The 18555-nt window shown below is 46.1% G+C and overlaps 1 long non-coding RNA gene and 1 other non-coding gene across 2 annotated transcripts in view; both read right to left on the reverse strand.

Annotated features, from left to right (window-relative positions):
- LOC128078179 (uncharacterized) overlaps nucleotides 1–18555 on the reverse strand; it is a 314575-nt gene that overhangs the window by 272148 nt on the left and 23872 nt on the right. The gene's annotated exons all lie outside the window — the stretch shown is intronic.
- On the reverse strand, nucleotides 5956–6027 carry TRNAE-UUC (transfer RNA glutamic acid (anticodon UUC)). Its single transcript has one exon. It is a non-coding gene; the product is annotated as a tRNA-Glu (tRNA).

Here is an 18555-nt window from a genome sequence, read left to right on the forward strand (position 1 = left end):
CAGGCTGGGTGGGGCTCAGAGCACCTGATGGAGCTGCAGGTGGCCCCATTCATTGCAGGGCAGTTGGACCAGAAGCCTTTAAGGGTCCCTTCCCCTCAAACAATGCTATGATTCTACCTATCAGCTCTCCTCCAGCTGCAGCATCTGCGCATTTCCCACGTGACACGAGTCAAATCTTCCCTCATTTTCTGGGTGCATCTCTGGATGATGTATTTTAATTCTTTGTCCTTTTTTTATTTTTATTTTTTAAATTGCTAGTTGGCACTTTCCTTTACCAAACATTATCTGAAGTGGTACTTGAACAGTTGAACAGAAGGGGGTGCAAAGTCACAGGGTTGTTTGGTTTTTTTCCCCACATTAGACTATCTTGTGGGATTTCCTGAAGATGCACAGAAGTTGGATTCATCTGCTCTCTGAAATCTGATCTCCCTTCCAAGGAAAGATCTGTTGCATCTCACTTTTGCATGCTCTGTCAAAGACTCGCTGCAGTAAACACCAGATTTTCATTCAGCTGTTAAGGTAGCATGCAACTTAGGAAGAAATCACTATGGCTGGAATCTGCTTGGCTGAAAACAGCATCAGTGAGACCATGGACAGCAGGAGCAGCTACAGGCTCAATCACAGACAGCAGAAGCACAGGACAAATAGTAGAGGCCTCACACTGAACATCCCTAAATTCAGTGCTGTGCATCCTTGTGCTTTTTTTCCTGGAACAAAAATGCTTCACCGGGAAAGTCTCCAAAGCCAAAGAGGAGAGGCCCAGGGGAGGGAAAAGCAAGAGGCCCTGAGGACAAATGATTCTGACTGTATTAGGTGACAGCCAAACAAACAGCTAACACCCATCTCTCTTGATGATACCTAAGCTAAGGAAGCAACCAACCACCAAGGATTTGAAAGGACTTCAAGTGACTGCACTGGGAACTCACAGATTTTGATCCTCAGCACTCCAGTGAGAGTCTGGTCACCGACATTTCAAGAAGCTGTTGCTCACAGTCTGACAGGGGGCTCTGCCAGGCTTTTGGTGCTGCCCAGGTGAGGGCAGGAGATCCAAGGGACAGAGCTCACAGGGCAGAGGCTCTGCAGCTCTCCCAGTCCCTGGGTCAGATCAGGATGGGAGTGCAGAGAATGGCAGGGAAGGGAGACGATCCAAGGCTACCTGCAGCGTCCTCCATGGGGCCATGCATACATACCCAGGGCTCACGAGCAACCCTTGGAGGGCAACATCAGTCACTTCCACCAGAGGGGGAGGCGTGGAATATAACTAGGAAAGCAGCTCAGCTGCAGCAAAGCCACACAAAGTTGGTCTGTTCGGCTGCCTTTGTGGCACTGTTGTATTTATTGAAGGCAGCAGCAGTTTGTTCTGTCCTTTCAGTTACAGTACGGGACCCGATCAGGGTGCAGATGGGACTACAAAGCAGCCCTTGTTGTCAGTAATGTGACTCACATGTCAGGCTCTTATTTGCTGTCAGTGGCTTTATTAAAGTCTACAGTTTCAGACCCTAGACCCTTGCCTATTGTATCCCCTGGCCCCAGAGATTCTCTTAGGGAGCACTCACAATTACCAACTCTCTCACAAGAGCACACAAACACACAGAGCTGGCATAGCAACTGTGCACTCAGGGGTGATGCCCAGGCTAAAGACAAGCTGGGTGTTTTTCATCTTTAGAACTAAAACATGTGCAGAAATGGACAGTAAATTCTGGAGACAGTTTCTGGAACAGGATCTCTTCCATTAAGACCAGCTGGTAACACATTCATGTTTGTTTATTCATATATTCTGCAATTATGGACATGCTAACACACTCATACATGCATTCATTGCTATGTTCTCATCCACACCAACATACTCATCCACACTTGCTCACTTGCATGTTTGCACACATGCTTGCATGCTGCCATTGACATACAGGCATCCAGCCACCACACACTCCACAGCCATGCTGACAAGCCCTGCACACACACCCAGTCACACAGGCAGGTCGTGCACCCCCACCGCTGCGTTCTCACACACTGCATGCAGTTTACAATGGCACGATGTTATAGTCTGTATGTATTTTCAGAGACTCAGCAGGCACTAATGGGTAATGGGTTTACCACTGGTAAACACAGATGAGAATTCCCATGAAGGCACTCACATTTCCTCATTTACAATTGCTTCCTTAGAACAAAATTCCCATTTCAGACATATGGTTGAAGCTAAAGATGGATCCTGAGCAAATCTTAGCATAAAGGGCTCAGGACCTAAATGCTACAAAAAGGACAACTCCTCCAGCACCACCAGAACGAGAGCTGATGAGAGCAGAAGCTTCACCTCCTGAAAAGAAGTTACCTACCACTGCCTCATTTCTTCCCCTTCATAAAAGGGTTCTCTTTCTACCTGCAACTGGAAAGCAGGAGGCTTGCCAACAGCCATGCTGTACTGCACCAAGGCCGCACTTTGGATCAGACATCTACAGGAGAAGCCAGGAAACAGGATGTCAAGAACACTAAAAGCTGCTAGAAGAAGAATGAAGATAACTGGGAGATAAACAGGAGCTGTGACAAGAGGAGGACTGGGTGGACATCTGGAGATAGCAATGGGAATCCCCTAACTGATTTCTGCATTGGACTAGATATGGTCTCACACAAGCTGTTCTTGCCCAAGTGTCTTCACCAACATCCATGAAATAACCACTGCACACACACGTGTTGTGCACATGTCAGAAAGGTCAGATAAGTCTATACTTATTTTTTGTTCAAAAAAGAGCTTATGCGTATATTTAACACTAATAGCAAATTAACTTCAGCAAGAATAAAGTCCACAATTTCCTCTCAACTAGCAGGAATGCTGTATCTGTATTTGTAGCAGCGTAAGGACAATGTTCTATAATATTTTTAAAATGAGATCATGGCTGGTGGTAAGCACAGAATATCAATTAAAACAATCCAGACATACAATCGTACTACCACACAGTTTCTGTAATAATTTGCAAAGCACTTTGGGATCTTTTCAATGTTCTGCTGTTGCTTTGTGTGACTGTAAACCTCAGTGGACTCGATGAGAAAGAAGCGCCTCCGTGAGCTGAGTGTAATGAAGATGCTTTCACCCACCTCTAGAGGCTCTGGGGATTACAGCCTGAACACCCTACAACCTGTGTTTGAAAACACCTTTGGCTGCTGGATGTTTGCTTGTGTACCACTCTGCCTTTTTGCTACCCATCTCAACAGCTTGATCATATGCTTTTATGTAAGAGCTTGTTAAGATCACTCTGACTCTACTCAGTTCACTTAAGCAGTAGCCTGGCTGCCATTTCAATCCCTCTGCTGTGCAAATTATATTCAGCTCTTACCAAGCTGCAACAGGAGCAAAGAAAACAACTTAAGGCAGGGCCTTTAGATGACCTGAGGCACAGTTACAACTAAGCAGCCCACAGAACTACTAAGCTTTATAGCCATTTCTTCCCTGGCCTGGAAACCTTGCCATGCTCTGCTGCCCTGTGACTGCACAGCTGCCCTCCCCAGGCTACCTGCCAGCACAGATCTCTCTTGTAGTAAGTGCCCACTGCTTTTCTTTCACGCAGCAAAATGGAGCTGCTTGTCTTCCCTCTCAAGAACATCCACAGCTGGCTGGACTTCAATATTTTCCATTCTGGGCAAAGAGCTCCACCTCTTATCAGCCTCTCCTCCTACACCCTCCACTAATTGGTGCATCTCTGTATCAACACCCTTACGCCTCCTCCCAGGATGTCCTTTATGAATGAGCAGAGCTCCTTATAAATGCCTCTAGGTTGTTTTTGATGTTCACCATGAAATGTCTACTTGAAAAGTTCTTTAGGATGGCATATTCAAAAAACTTGGTCCCATTTGCTTCCCTGTCTTGTAAAGAGTCTCCTTACTTCCAATAGCATTAGCCAGATGTGCTAAGTATGAGGGCTGTTCCAATAGTAACGCCTCCTTTTTTATTATGTTGGTGCAGGATGCTGGAGGGAGTTGTTGGGGGATGGCAGCAGAGGTTGAACCTTCCCACCAATATTCCATCCCATTTTGTTGCTGTGTGATAGATGGCAGCAGAAGGGCAGTCTGACAAAACGGCATCTGAAGCAAAGGTGTGTCACTGAATTCCTCCAAGCAGAAAGAAATGGCACCCATTGACATTCATCAATGCTTGCTGAATGTTTATGGAGACCAAAGAGGGGATGTGAGCACAGTGAGGCGGCGAGTGGTGCATTTCAGAATAGCAACAGTGGGTCACCTCCACTGGTGCAGATGCTCACAAGCACTGCATGCGGGTCTTGCTCATCATTGGCAAAAATGCATGGCTAATGGTGGCAATTATGCTGAAAAATGGTGTTTCGTAGTTGAGAATTTGCTCCATCAAGTAGCATTACTGCGCCCTTTGTAGCTGTTGTCATTTCCATGGAAATAAATAGAAGGCACTACCTTCAGAGAGATACACGTATTATGAATTAAAGATCAGGTCCCACAGATCTGATCCAGCTTAATCTCAAGCCAAACTCTCACCATCGGAGTACATTCCACTGCGTGGTCTAGTCACAACAATCACAAACAAGTTCTTGATCCACAGATGCAGATGTTTGTATTCTTACACATTCACCATCACCATGCAATGAGATTACAGTAGCAGTCCACACGTCGGTGTAATTTGCAGCCCCCTGGGGTAACTGCCTAACCTCCTCTGGTGCTGGCTGGGCAACACATGGAAAATTAGCAGCCTGCTGCAGCCTCTGCTGAAAAGTTCATCTTCCAGCTCATGAGTTATAAGATCTGCAACCCCACCCTGGCAGCTGGCAACACATCCTCAGCTGCATTATGTAAGAGTTGTAGAAATACATGGTATTGAAGCACCTAAAAATGTAACAGCATTTCCCCCAATTCAGGCACATGGCCCAATTCTGGAGAAATTTTCCCCGAAGGGTTTTTATCTACCGACATAGCCTAGGTCTGAGCTGGCTCCCAACTTTCTATCTGTTGGCCCTGCTTGCTAGATAAATAGCTATGCTCATACAGAGAAACCTGCACTAATAAAAACTTAGACAGCCAGAAATCTGCTGCCAACAAGCAAAATATCCTATATTTCACTGCTCTGTCATGGGAGAGTCATATCTCAGTGAACAAACATTCATTCCCAAACAATGTGCTATTGCATAAAATATCTCCAGTATATCCTGGAAAAATGACTGCAAAACAAGGCAATCTGAGCTTCAGATTCTTCTTGCTTTTTCTTCTCCTCCTTCCTCCTCAAACACTTGGGACTCTTTGAAGAGGAGTTTAGCTTTTTTTTTTTTCCATGTGGTTATGTTCTTTAACTCTTTCGTCTCTCCAATTAAGTCAAGTGGAACAGTGCTTCAGCCTGCGCTTTTTCCTTTTACTGAGCTCAATCAGTAGAAAATGCATTGGCTTCTCCGGTGCCAGTCATAATCATCTGATCAGGTCATAATCTTCTGCCTCAGACTGCTAGAGCCTTGAAGCAAGAAATCGCCTTTTGTTTGTTCTGCATTCCTACGTTGCCCAGCACAGCGATGCCTTCATAGGTAATGCGCATCCCTGGCATTCTGGCAATACAAATAATAAACACCGGTGAGGCTCGCAGCACTGAAGGTGGTGGGGGCATTTCCTGATGACGTTAGTGAAGTCAGAAATTACTTCACTAATTTGTCCAGCAGTCACACTCTCTGGGACTGAGTTCTGTACCTGCAAGCTCCTGATGCACAAGGAGGCCTCCCCCAGATAAACCTCAGTAACACAGAAAGGATGGGCTGGAAGGTCCCTTAAAGACCCCCTCAGTTCCGAACCCCCTGCAGGGCTGCCCACCCAGCAGATCAGGCAGCGCAGGGTCTCATGCACCCCCCACAGCCTGAGCTCACCTCTCTCTGCGTAAGGAATTGCCCCCCAACGTCTAACCTACATCTCCCCTCCTTCAGTTTAAAACCCCTTGCCCCTTGAAAAGGGAAGCCTTTCCCATACCGGGAGTCGAACCCGGGCCGCCTGGGTGAAAACCAGGAATCCTAACCACTAGACCATATGGGAAGCACTGACAGGAGAAAATGAACACTGGAAAACAATTCAGCTTCTGGGTTGCTGAGTACCAACACACCGCTTCTATCAAACAAGTAGTAAAGCAACGTCCTTGTGGAATTTTTATAGCTCAGGGCAAGCGAAGGTGTAAGTTGCAGTGCAAACATGAAGACAGTCCTCCTAAAATTCCTTTTCTGATTTATACCAAATATAGAATTCTCTGCTCGCTCACTAAAACTGTCACGTATTCCTCATGCAAACTCTTAAGCAAATTCCACCTTGTAGGTCAGCACGAGCTCTATTTCTTAAGGATAGCTTATCAGTATCTTCTGATACTGTTACAGTGCTTCTGTACAGTAACTTCTGACAGTTACACGACTGCATTTGTCCTCACAACTCTGCATGACTGCACGTATGCTCTGAGACCCTGCAGTACAACAAGTACTACTGTGGCACCAACTGATCATTGTTATCCCATGGATAACATTTCAAGAAGGTGGCTTCCTATTAAGGATGCAGCCCTATAGAAGGCTTCAGCACTTGGAGAGCATGGCTCGTCCTGCTGATCTCAAAGCAAACCAATTCCAGGTCAGTGAGTCCTTCTCACTCCAGATGGGCACGCGCCAGGTCTTGGGGCTTACAGAAGAATGAGGAAGCAAAGAAAGGAAGACAAATGTGTCTCGATAAAGCAGGTTTTACTATTCCGTCACTTTCAACGCTCATGTTTGTGAGAGCACGGAGCTATGGCATGTGTCACTGAAGTATTTCAAAAGAAAAAAAATCCACAATCATATGAATAGAGCCACTTGGTATACAAGAGAAGAGGAGGACTGCTCCATGGCTAGGATTAGGAAAGGACAGGCACTGCTTACGTGTACCTGCCTCAGCCCCTTTCTGAGGCCCTGCAGAGCTCAAGAGTGCAGCAGAGACAAACACCCAGGCTCCCTGGAGCTAATCCTCACCTCCCTCTTCTCCCAGCTTGCATATGCATTCAGCATATACATATATATATATTGTGGGCAGCATTAGGAAGGTTGATTCTAGCTCCTGTAGTTATATGCATATTGCAAATACCAAGACAGGCATCGATCTTGGATACATTAGAATTAATATTCAAAACAGCATTACTGGACTTTCCATGATTTAGTTTTTCTAGTTGGAGTAAAGAATAAAAACATCAAATCCTCTTCCAGTTCCAAACATAACTCCACCAAGAAACATGTTTCCCATCCACAAACGCTAATAGAAAATGTTCCCCACTGCTCCCCTGAAACTGTTATGCAGATGAAACATGTTTCCTGCCAATAACGACAAGTTACCTGCAGTTAAAACAGCAGCTAATCAGCTTTACTCACCATTAATGTGAAATGAACACGATGCTAAGACTACAAACAACCATGATGGTTGTTGGCTGCACCAAGAGAGTGGTCCTTACCACGTTCTCCACGCACAGCAAAAGGACAAGCCTTTGAGGACTGCTTTGCTACAGGAAGGCGTTGCTGGTTTTAACTGATGGAAGATGCACAGTACCAGGCTGGAAAAGTTATCTGCAACCTCCGTTTTCTCTCCAACTCAACACACACGTCCCTTTACTTCACCTTCAGTAACATCACCTACCCATGGGTTGGCCCTGCACAGAACAGGCAGTGACCAGCAGCCTCTCCCACTCAAGCCTCTGTGCTTATTGAAAATAAAGCGCTCCCCAAATACGTACGAGCAAACTACCATCCAGCCCAGTTCCCTCACTGGCAAGTAAGTTACAAATATTGCGTACATCAGGCGGCACTTTGTCAAGACAGACAACGCTTACAGTCATACAGCAGGAATCCTCCATAAATCTACAGCTTTACCTTAATTCCGACATCTCAAGTTCCCTGCTGCAGCAGTTCACCTCACAGATGCAATCAGTACCACTGGAACAATTCATGATCATGGCAGTTAGTGCCAGCATACTTGATGTCAAATTAAAAACATCAAAAGACTTGCCATCACCGCTTCCACATCCACACACCACAACTCCCACCACATTCCCAAGATGCTATTCCCACTTGCTAACTCGCTCTCCAGCCAGCGGAAAGCTACACAAGCCCACAGAGCACTCACAGACAGAGGCAACAGAACACACTGCTTGTACAAAGGTTTGGACATCTACTCAGCAAGGCTCTGCGTGCATTATAGTACAACAGCATAAGAATTCTTCAGCTCTCACAGAAAGGAACTATTAGACTCTTTTCTACCATGAAACTATATATGTAGCCAGACAGTCAGCACTCAATCAGCTGGTATAAAGCTGCATGGTTCCCTTTGAACTCAAAGAAATTACCTCATTTGTACAGCTCTCAAGGGCGAAGATCACTGTAAGTATCTGGAACGCTGAATTTTCAGCTCTTTGTAGCCAAACCACCAAACACAGACAGTCAACCACAACACTCAGCTCAGGTTAGGTAGGACCTTATCCCACGTGCAAGGCTCTCCTTTGGCAATGCAGACACAGAACTCTGGTGTCAGCAGACTCAAATATCTTAATTTTAAAGCTAGAGGAAATATTTGAACTGTAGAGAATGCTGGGATTTTTGTTAGGAGCAGGATTTAAAGAGATATGGATACAGCAAAGGATATTTACTGAATTTTGCAAGAGAAAATACAGTTAGCACAGCTGGAATGGGGCTGTCTGGTCGCAACAAAAATAGAGGGTATAACAATGGCATGTTTGGGATTTGAGCTAAAATTAGGATCTGAAAAGCCATACTTATTACTGCCCTCTGCCAAACATAAAGGAAAGCCAAGCTCTGATACCAAGAGATGAAAACACCAGATCCTGGGTAGCAAACCTAAAATTCAAAGTAGGGTAGGGTTGAGGACAGAGACTGGAACAGAGATTAGATATGCTAGGCATGAAAGCTGCTTGAAAAGTAATGCCTTCTATTTTGTTCTGCTGGCCCAGAACATCAAAGTCAGACGGTGGTGCTATGGCAGTAGAGGTTGAACCCTCTCACCAATATCCCATTCTATTGGCATGTGACATAGGGGCAGTCTAACAAAATGGTTCTGACACAGAAGTGAATATGAAGCAAAGATGTATCACTGAATTTCTCCGTGCTGAAAAAAAAATGGCATCCATTGACATCCATCAGTGCTTGCTGAACATTTACAGAGCCCAAGCAGTGGATGTGAGCACAGGTAGATGGTGGATGCTGTGTTTCAGCAGTGCTGACAGCGGGTCACTCTCACTGGGGCAGATATTTACAAGGACAGCATGCAGGTCTTGTTCACCACTGGTGAAAATGCATTGCTAATAATGAATAATAATAATATTGATGATGATATAATAATGAATTATAATGATAATGAAATATGAATATGAAACATGAATATGAAATAATAATGAAAAATGTTATTTCGGAGCTCAGAATTTGCTCTATCAAATGGTGTTATTGTGCTCTTTGTATCTGTTGTAGTTTCCATGGAAATAAATAGGAGGCACAGCATTCAGAGCAGCCCTGGTAATTGTGTAAATGAAGACTCACAAATCTGGATGAAAGTTGGTGTACTGCAGTCAAATATTTATTCCTAATTTTCCACTGGTGCCTGGGCAGAGGTCAAGGCAGGGTTAGTATGACAATTAGGCTCCAGCTTAGCATTCCAGAAATGAGGTTCCACTAAACAATTTTTGTTGCTTGTTTCTGCAACCTGCCCAGGGATAAGCAGACTAAAATGTACAATATTTAATTGTCAGACAGAATGGGGTTACTGAGCCATGATCAATGCTGGAGCTGGAACTGCATCATTACTTGAGGTAAGATAAGTGGTAAAATCAGTATCAGCATATTTAAACATCTTCTGATTAACTTCTGGACATAACTGAATTCCTAGGCCATCGTCCGTGCCAGGAATAAAGTTAGGACTAGAACTAAGATTCAGCATGCAGTTTTGTGCACTCAAGTTTACTGGTAAATTGCATGCAGGCTGCAGCAGGATTGCAGCCTGCCCCAGGGGATTCGAGTTTTTCCTACCTAATGTTCAGAGATAACAGTTCCTTCAGCCATAAATGACACTGAGGAGCTCACACCTAGGGCAACAGTGTCCTACCACCACTGCTGAACTCTCACAGGCCCTCAGTGATAAGACAACAGATTGACAGTCAAACATTTGGTGTTTGATTTCTGGCCTGTACTACACCTTTGTGTTGCAGTGATCAGTAAGGCTGGTTATAGCTTGGCTTGGCATCAGGATGGGAGAGCTTTGTGCTTAGTTTTACCTGGTCCTTAAAGAAAAAACTAAGGCAGAAGGCTGGAACGCACAGTGCTCAGCTATAACAAAGCTAGGGCTACATGGGCTTTGAGCAGTTCTGGGCTTAGAGATGGCCCAAGGTTTTGGATCCTGGGTCGAACGTCACGCAAAGGCAGGTTTATTGCTACTTTATTCTAGATCTATGGATAGCTAAAGAGCTGGGATCAGTAAATTCATGCACCTTATCCTTAATTTCAGACACAACTAGATTCACACACTGCAACTGAAGCCAAACAAAGCCTGGTGTTAGGAGTGAGTTAGGAGAAAGAGGCTTAGCAGAGAATGCTGTCAACCCCATAAAGATAAAGCGAGAACCATCAACAGCAGATCCAAGTGTGCTCTACCGAATGGTCAGGCAGCTGCTGCTGTCTCTCTCTCAGGCACTGTTCATAGAATCACAGAATGGTTTGGGTTGGAAAAGACCTTGAAGATCATCTAGTTCCACCATCTAGCCTCTGTTGCCTGGGAAGGCTTCAGTACAGGGCTTCAGACACGAAGTGCACAAAACAAGCCTTGTGATAAGAGTCACAGTCACGTTCTGCATCAGCATGCTCAGACTGAAGAAGCAAAAATGAGAGGCAACACCACCCGATTTGAATCTGTGCTTAACTTGAAGCCAAGCATGCCATGAACAGCACTATGATGGTGATCACGAGGATTACTGCTTGGGATAGGATGCCCCGTGGTGCACGGGGAATTGCTAAATTCTGCCTCATCTGCAGAGGTAATTTCACAGTCAAATGTGGAAATCTGCCTTCAAAGAAAAAAAATTAAAATAGAACAACGGCCTGTTCCTGTCCCTAGTGTAGATATGGGGCTCTTGCCAACCATTCTCCATTTCCCAGAATTTCTACCATTTTCTTTGGAAATGCATTTGTGAATATTAATGTAATCTCTGCCTTAAGAATCACAGAAGCACTCTTCTAAGCACTCTCTCCTTCAGTGTACAGTTGCTGCCTTTCACAGTCGGCGAAGGTTTCGCACATCTCACTGTGATGAGACGTTAGAAGACAGATCTATGCAGGAATCAATAGCAGTCTGGCTTACTGCTAGTTTACACCTTGTTTCCTCGTTGCGATATATCTCATTTTTACCTGGCATCCTAAGCTTTGTTAGGTTTGGAGGGAGGTGTTTCTTCCTCACCAACTTACAAGCAACATAGCACGTAATGCGCTTACGAGTTAGCGTAGAGTTTGAGTCTAAGCAGAGAGCAGACAGGCACCCATCCATCCCTCCCTCCCTCCGGCTGAGACACCCGCTCGGCGGTACCGTGCGGCACGGAGCCCGGCGCGCCCTCCCCCGGGGTCCCTCCCTCCCCCGGGTCGCTCCCTCGGACCGGCTGCAGAGCTGCGGCCCGGCCCTGCGCTCCACCAAAAGGCGGCCTGCGGCGCCCCCTGGCGGCCCTGTGCCCTGCGGAAAGCCCCCGGCCGAAGGGGACGCGGAGCTCCGCGCTGCTCGCGGCCCCCACCTCGTTCTCAGGGTGCTAAAAGAGCAGGTTTGCATGCAAAAACCCACCCGGCCCCATTTCAGCAGATGCACGTTCATTTCTATTCCTTTTCATTCTTCACAGAACATGTTATAATCTTTGATCATCATTTGTTTAAATTGTATAAGTAATCTGCCCGGTTTTAATAGGATTTTTCTATGAATCTGCAACAAACCATGAAATGTGATATTTTCACCATGACCGACCCAGGAAATTAGTCAACTTTGTCCTTGATTTACATGGGGCCTGGCCAACTCCTGCAGCACAGAGGCAGGAGCTCACAGCCTGCTCCCTCCGCTTTTCTATTCTCTGTTTCCTTCCCCTCTCCAAGCAGTTGCGCATACAGCAGACGCCCAGCCTTACAAGCCATAAGCAGACCCTGAATTCAGCAATGTCACGGTCCTTCCGACTTCTGCAGAAGCCCAAATCGATGCGTGAGGCCCCAGAACAGACTGGAGCAAAGCTCCAAATACACATCATGTTTAACAATAATAGTAAACATTTGGGAGATCATATTTTCAGTTTCCTTCTGATCCTTTTGAAGGCAATGGAAAGATTTCTTGGAGTTCTACACAGCACAAACATGAACCCTTAAAATAAAACTAAGACTCTTATGCAACAATTCTTTCTATATTATAGGAAAAAAAGCCACTGTGATCAGAGTTGAAGACATTGAGCTATTTTTGGGGCAGAAACAAATCAGAGCCATTTGAGCCGGTTCTCCTATCCATCCTTCGTGCGAGCGTTTTGCTTTGTTTTAAATAACATCTATTTTCTTTCCTCACCTTTACAGAAATCACTTCATAAGGATTTGAGTCTGTGGGCTTGATTTTTCACTTAGTTGTTGATGAGAGCATGCACACGTGAGCTTTGGACAGAAAGTGAAGCTGGAAGGCAGTAACTAGGCACTGGAACCGAGATACAAAAATGCCTGCCACAGTCCTTTGTTGGGCGACGTGTCCTTCAGCCCAGGCCCTGTGCTCAGTGCTTCTCATGGTGGTGGGCTCCCTGTCGTGCCTTGCTGCTCTGCAGGAAGTCACGGCTGCAAGGAGAAAGGTGTACTTCCACATGCCCAGATCTCATAAGACTCTACAAAACCATTGCAGATGCTGCAACTTGGGCAAACACAGCAGCACGGCCTGCAGGAGCTCGCTGCTGGTTAAACAAGGAGAAAGGAAAGCGCCCATCTCCTGCCCTGGGCAGCCCCGGGACGGCACAGCCATGGAGACACGTGGACACACTGCCACCTATGCTCAGCAGCGCTGTGCCTCTGTGATCCCGCCCAGCAGGCACCAGTGTGAGCATGACACCATGCCCTGATACAAAACATGCAGATACCATAGCGTACAAAACAGACTGCTATTGAATTCAAAGCTTTTTTCCCCTCATCCCACAAAAGCGCGGTCCCTGCGCACACATAAATACTCAGCATTCGCTATGGGGTCCCCCAGTGCTATCAGGATGTTGCATTCCCACGAGAAGCCAGTAGCACCCAGGAAGCCATGGTTCCAAGCCATCATCATTGCTAAGCCACCTTCTGACCTTATCTGGCCATCTCCCCAGCTATTTCAAGTTAAAAACTCTTGCAGACAGAGGCTGCCCATCACTGCACGAGCATTTGCTATGTGGCAAGGTAGGGACCAGACATCAGCTGGCTCCTGGCCTGTTCCTCTTCTCCCTGCAGCAACGCTGCATTTTGGCACAGCCAGCAAAGCCACCGTATTTCCCATCATCGAACTGCCCAAGAAGAATTGGCACCCCTTCCTTCCCACACTCAGCCCCAGCATCTCTGGGCAGTCAGACTATGTGCCCTGGAGGCATTTACACCCAACTTCCTAATCGAGGCTGCCCGGCCTCCCTTCCCCCATGTCCCCAGTAACCAACCCTCTCCCCAGCCTGCAAACAGCCCCTAAGGTTAGGTTTTATATTTCTTATCCACTGGCCCCTCCACTCCCACCAAGTCAAACTTCAACCAAACAAAAAAGAAAACAGAGAGAGAGAAAGAAAGAAAGAAAGGCCCCGAGAGGCTCCCGGTTGTTCCAATCAGGTCACTGTTTCCATACCAATTAGGACAGATGCAAAGCACATTATTAAAAATAGGTCTGCAGACCCATCTATGTTGATTATTGTCCTCTGTTTCCGTCCCCAGCCAACTCCGTTAATTAATAAAGAAACTGCCAGGGAAGGAGGGGGAGAAAGGGTGGCAGGGATTCCCCTGACTGGAGCCTCCTGTTCAGAGAGTTCAAGAGAGAAATTGGACACTTGAGCCCCTCTGCCATTTTCCATTGTGTGTGTTTTTCCTAATGAACGGTTTAGTGATGCAGGGCTGGAAGTCAGCTTTCCCCCACCCCCACTAACTACCATCCATCATTAAGTGACCCAGTAAGAGGCATTGAGTACTTAACCCTCTCTAGAAGAAGTCAGATTGTTGTGGGGCTGGCTTTTCCTCTCCAACCATCCCTTCGCTCCCCGCCACTTTGCCTTTCTCTAAAGCCATCTCAGCATTTTCTGGAGGGGATTGCTCTTCCTTAGAGGAGCCCTAAGAAAAGGCAGCAGGAGCGACCCGGAGGCAGCCTTTGTACAGAAGAGGCAGCACTCATGGTGGAAAACCAGGGACGATGTCCTGGCTTTGTTGAGACCAGTGGAGGCAGGATTTTCCTCCCAACTGTCAGACTATCAGCCTCAGAGGGCAAAGAAGTCGATGGGGAGATGGCCCTATAGGCTGTGTGAGGGACTGTGCTGATCAATATACATGCTGGTAATTTGCAAGAGGAGAAAGAATACAGTCAGTAAAAGTCAAAGAGGGCTGAGAGAAGCACAAGTGATAGATAATACTTGCAACAGAGAGAACGCTTGTCTCCTTCTAATTCTGCTAGCCCTGCAGGACTCTTCTCCAGCCAAAACTAATTTATCTTCATAATCCTTCCTCAAAACGCAGGACGATGTTATTAGTCCCGTTTTGACAGTGGGGAAACTGAGTCAAGGACAAACCAGCCTGACCAAATTATTAAATGAGTCAGACAGAGCTAAAATTGGAACTACGCAGTCCAAGGTTTCTCAGCCGGTGCCTTTGCTTTAAAGCAGAAGTTAGGGGGAGGCAGAGAGGTTAAATGAACCATTATCATAATTAGACTTGATGAAAGCAAATCTGGGGTTGGGCCCAAGATGGCAGATCACGTTTACCTTGGATGAATGTGTGTCAGTGAGTCTCTAAAAGTTATCTAAGTATTAAAATACCCTCATGAGCTCTGAATCTGTGAGGTGTGAGTTCCAGATGTAATTCAGAGTGCAGGTTCCTGTAAGATCTTGGTCCTGTCACTTAATCTCTAATGACCTCTGAAGACTCTCTCACTCTCTGAAGCAAGGGCTGTTGTGCCCGTGTGTGTTGTGAGCTATTTTTGTAGGGACTGTTTTTTTACAAACACACACTTATAGTACTTACATAATATTGGGATCTGCTGATACTTTGGGCATAAGAACAGCTGCAAATGGCAGCTACCTTTGCATCTGCGAGATGGCAGACAGAACTCATTCACAAACACGAGCAGAAGAAGGAAAGCATAAGCAGAACACCCACCTGCAGATGCCAGCAAGGCTGTTCATCTGCAGACTGCCTGCAGCCTCTAACTAAACACCAAGCTACCGTCACACAGACTGTTCTTTTGTTAGACCAAAGGGTTTTTTCCTATTCCTGAGCCACTCCTTACCACCCCACGTTTTATTTTTCACAAGGGTTCCAACGCACCACATTACAAGTACTCCCTTCATCCGTTCAGAAAATCCACATCGGGCTTCAAAAACACACACAGAAAAAGAAGTTTGGATTAAAAGGAGGGTGCTTTGGTTCTTCCCACCCTCATCGTTTTTAGGACATTTCTCACCTGGCAAATTGAGTTGTGGGAGACATCAGACAGCAGATTCAACACTATGGTGCAATAACATGCCTTCCTGTACAGAAGGACCGAGCTTCTGCTGTAGTATCAGCCTTACTGTCATGGATGAAGGACACCATGAACAGAGAATCTCTGAGCCTAATATCCTCCTTCCAGTAAGGATCACTAGATGTCGGATGCCAATAATCAACAGCCAGCATTGCTACATTTCAAATTCATCAAAACAGCCCTGATGGTGAGAAATAAGGTACCTGGAAATTGAGAGCATCTGCACGATGCTATATTTGTGAGAAGAGATGGGAGAAAGCAAGTGTTGCAGTGAGACACGCGCTGGAAGTGAATTTCACTTGTGTATCAGGAGACTTCTCAGTATACAGATGATAAACTGCAGTCAACCACCCAGTCACAGAAACAAAAGCTGCAGGAGGTCTGTACATGCAAGCAGTCTTTTGATCCTACTGTACTAGGAACATTGTATTCTCAATCAATTTGGAGTACCAAATGCATGCAAGGCCAGGTACTACATCTTCACTAACTACATTGGACATGTGCCAGCTTGGCCTGCACACCTGTGACTGAACAAAGGATATCTAGAAATTGGAATTAGAAATAGGACCTGTATTTTTCATGGGTCAAGTCCAGAGGAGAAAAAAGTCTGCAACACAGCCAGGGGCCACAGAAACACGGACTATTCTCTGTCCCACCTGAAACACATCCTAGGATTTGGCAAGTGCCTTTTACATTTGGATCCGGCTCCAGGGAGTAAAGAATGTTTCTCATTCCCTCCCTGATGGCTCTGCTCCATCCACGGGTTGCTGGGTTTGCCACAGGGCCAAAGTTCCCAGAGCACCCTTTTCCTTTTCCTCCTTCCCACAAGTAAAGCCATTGCCCCCTGAGCCACCCAGCGAGTAATTTTCTTGTTGGCTCTCTGCAAGGAGCAGAACTATGGAAGGAACACTTCTTCACTGGGAAAACTTTGCACTTTGTGCCATTTTTTTTTCTTGGAGCTGAGATCCAAAGCACCCAAAATCTCACCAGGAAGTAAGTCAATGGGAAACCCCACCATCTGCAAAAATGCCATCACCCTGCCTCACATTTATCTTGTGAAGCTGATTCCAGAGGCACTTCACTTCTGAAGCACTTTTAGGCCCCAGCACAATTTACGCAAGGCACGCTCTGCTCTACAGCTAAGCAAACATTGTTTTGTTTTCTTTAGCCTTTGAGAGCTCTTGCCTCCAGAATCCCCCAAGGGGAAACGAGCAGAGCCTCTTGTGTCGGTTGAGTGCTCACATGAGAGTCTGGTAAAGCAAGTGGTCCCTCTTGGCTCATATACAGAGGAAACGCAACCCGTGATGCAGCACAAGATGCAGAGTTTATCCGGTATCTGAACCTGCTCACTGTCTGTTTGCTCCCCCCTCCTTCTTCGCCAGTATGCAAGCAAATCTCTGACCTGATTGGAACAAACCCTTCAGCAGATGTTCCCCTGGCTTCCACTGTGGGGCATGTTGGTGGCTCCTTGCTGGAGAGCCCTTAGATCAGGCTGAGAGCCTCCATGGGAGTCTAATGCAGGCAGGAGGGCCCTTCACCTGCAGAGAGCCCAGCCATCCTCCAGCTGCTAAGCAAATATTAGCAGAGTGACAGAAAACCAGCCCTCCACAAACACATACTACTGTGAGATTTGTCAGCAAAACTCTATACTAGCAAAAGCACAGTAGTGCTGAGGGTTAAAGAGGCAATATTAATAAAGAAAGGGTAAGAGAACACAAGGAAAGAACAATGGTATTACCAAGAGGCACGTCAGTGCTGAAGGGGAAAGAGTAGGCTTAAACAGAGACCCAGTAACTCTGAATGTGTCTCTTCTCTGCCAGCAACATGCAACCCAGCCACTAAAGAAATGTTAACTATAGGAACAACTAGCAACAGAGAGCTAAAAAAAAATCAATAAAGAAAGCCATAACAAGTAGAGACCATCCAGACTCCACCCAAGGTAAGGCCTGGCTAGTGCTGCATTCCTGAACTAGAACAAGAAAAGCCAGAGCAGAAGCAAACCCAATGCAAAGAACCCATTAGCATCAAACACAACAACAGAGCGTGTCAGCCAACTCTGTGCACCCACGAGTGGCGTTTAACGAGACAGGCAGATGCGGACAGGACATCGTTCCCAAGACTCCTCGCTCATCACATGGAGGCAGGCAAAATGATCGGCTTCTATCAGCTGCTGTACAGCACGTGAGTACCTGGCTGTGCCAAGTTTTCTCCTCTGAGTTTGCCTTCCCCTCAACCCGGTAACTTCTACAGCCTTTGGCCTACAACACAAGTGCAGAGCTTTCTTCTATGGAATATTTGATTATTCACTAAAAATACAGAAGATTTTCAACAGAAGTGACTTAGGAAGACTTAACCACCCAGCACAGTTTTGAGTCCTGTACTCATAACCGAGGGAAAGCAGACCTCAGCAGGAAGGCATCCACAGGTATGAACCATAGGAGGAGACAGGCATCTCTCTCCACGCACAGGGGAAGCACCCAGCTGCCAAACCACATCCCACCCCACTCCTCAGCTCACACAGATCCCCACCCCATGCTTCCTTGTATGTATGTATCCGTATTTAATTTGGACGTCTGAAGTGCACTGCAAACGTGTTGCCTGAAAACTAAGCAAGGTCTAAGCTCTTTTGTGTATTCGGATCCTAAACTTAGTTCCATTTTCCCATTTCTGAAATGGGAATAGCAGCAAATAAAGATAATAAAGTGCTCAGGTACTGCTATAACACAACATAAATCAGTAACCAAACCACCAAGTTTGAGGAAAAGAAAATTAAAATCCCTATAAAAGCAGTCAGTGGAAAGATATTTCCTAATTCTTCAACCA

The sequence above is a fragment of the Tympanuchus pallidicinctus genome, unplaced genomic scaffold (assembly GCF_026119805.1).
Source record: "Tympanuchus pallidicinctus isolate F22 unplaced genomic scaffold, pur_lepc_1.0 scaffold16, whole genome shotgun sequence".
Classification (NCBI taxonomy): Eukaryota; Metazoa; Chordata; class Aves; order Galliformes; family Phasianidae; genus Tympanuchus; species Tympanuchus pallidicinctus.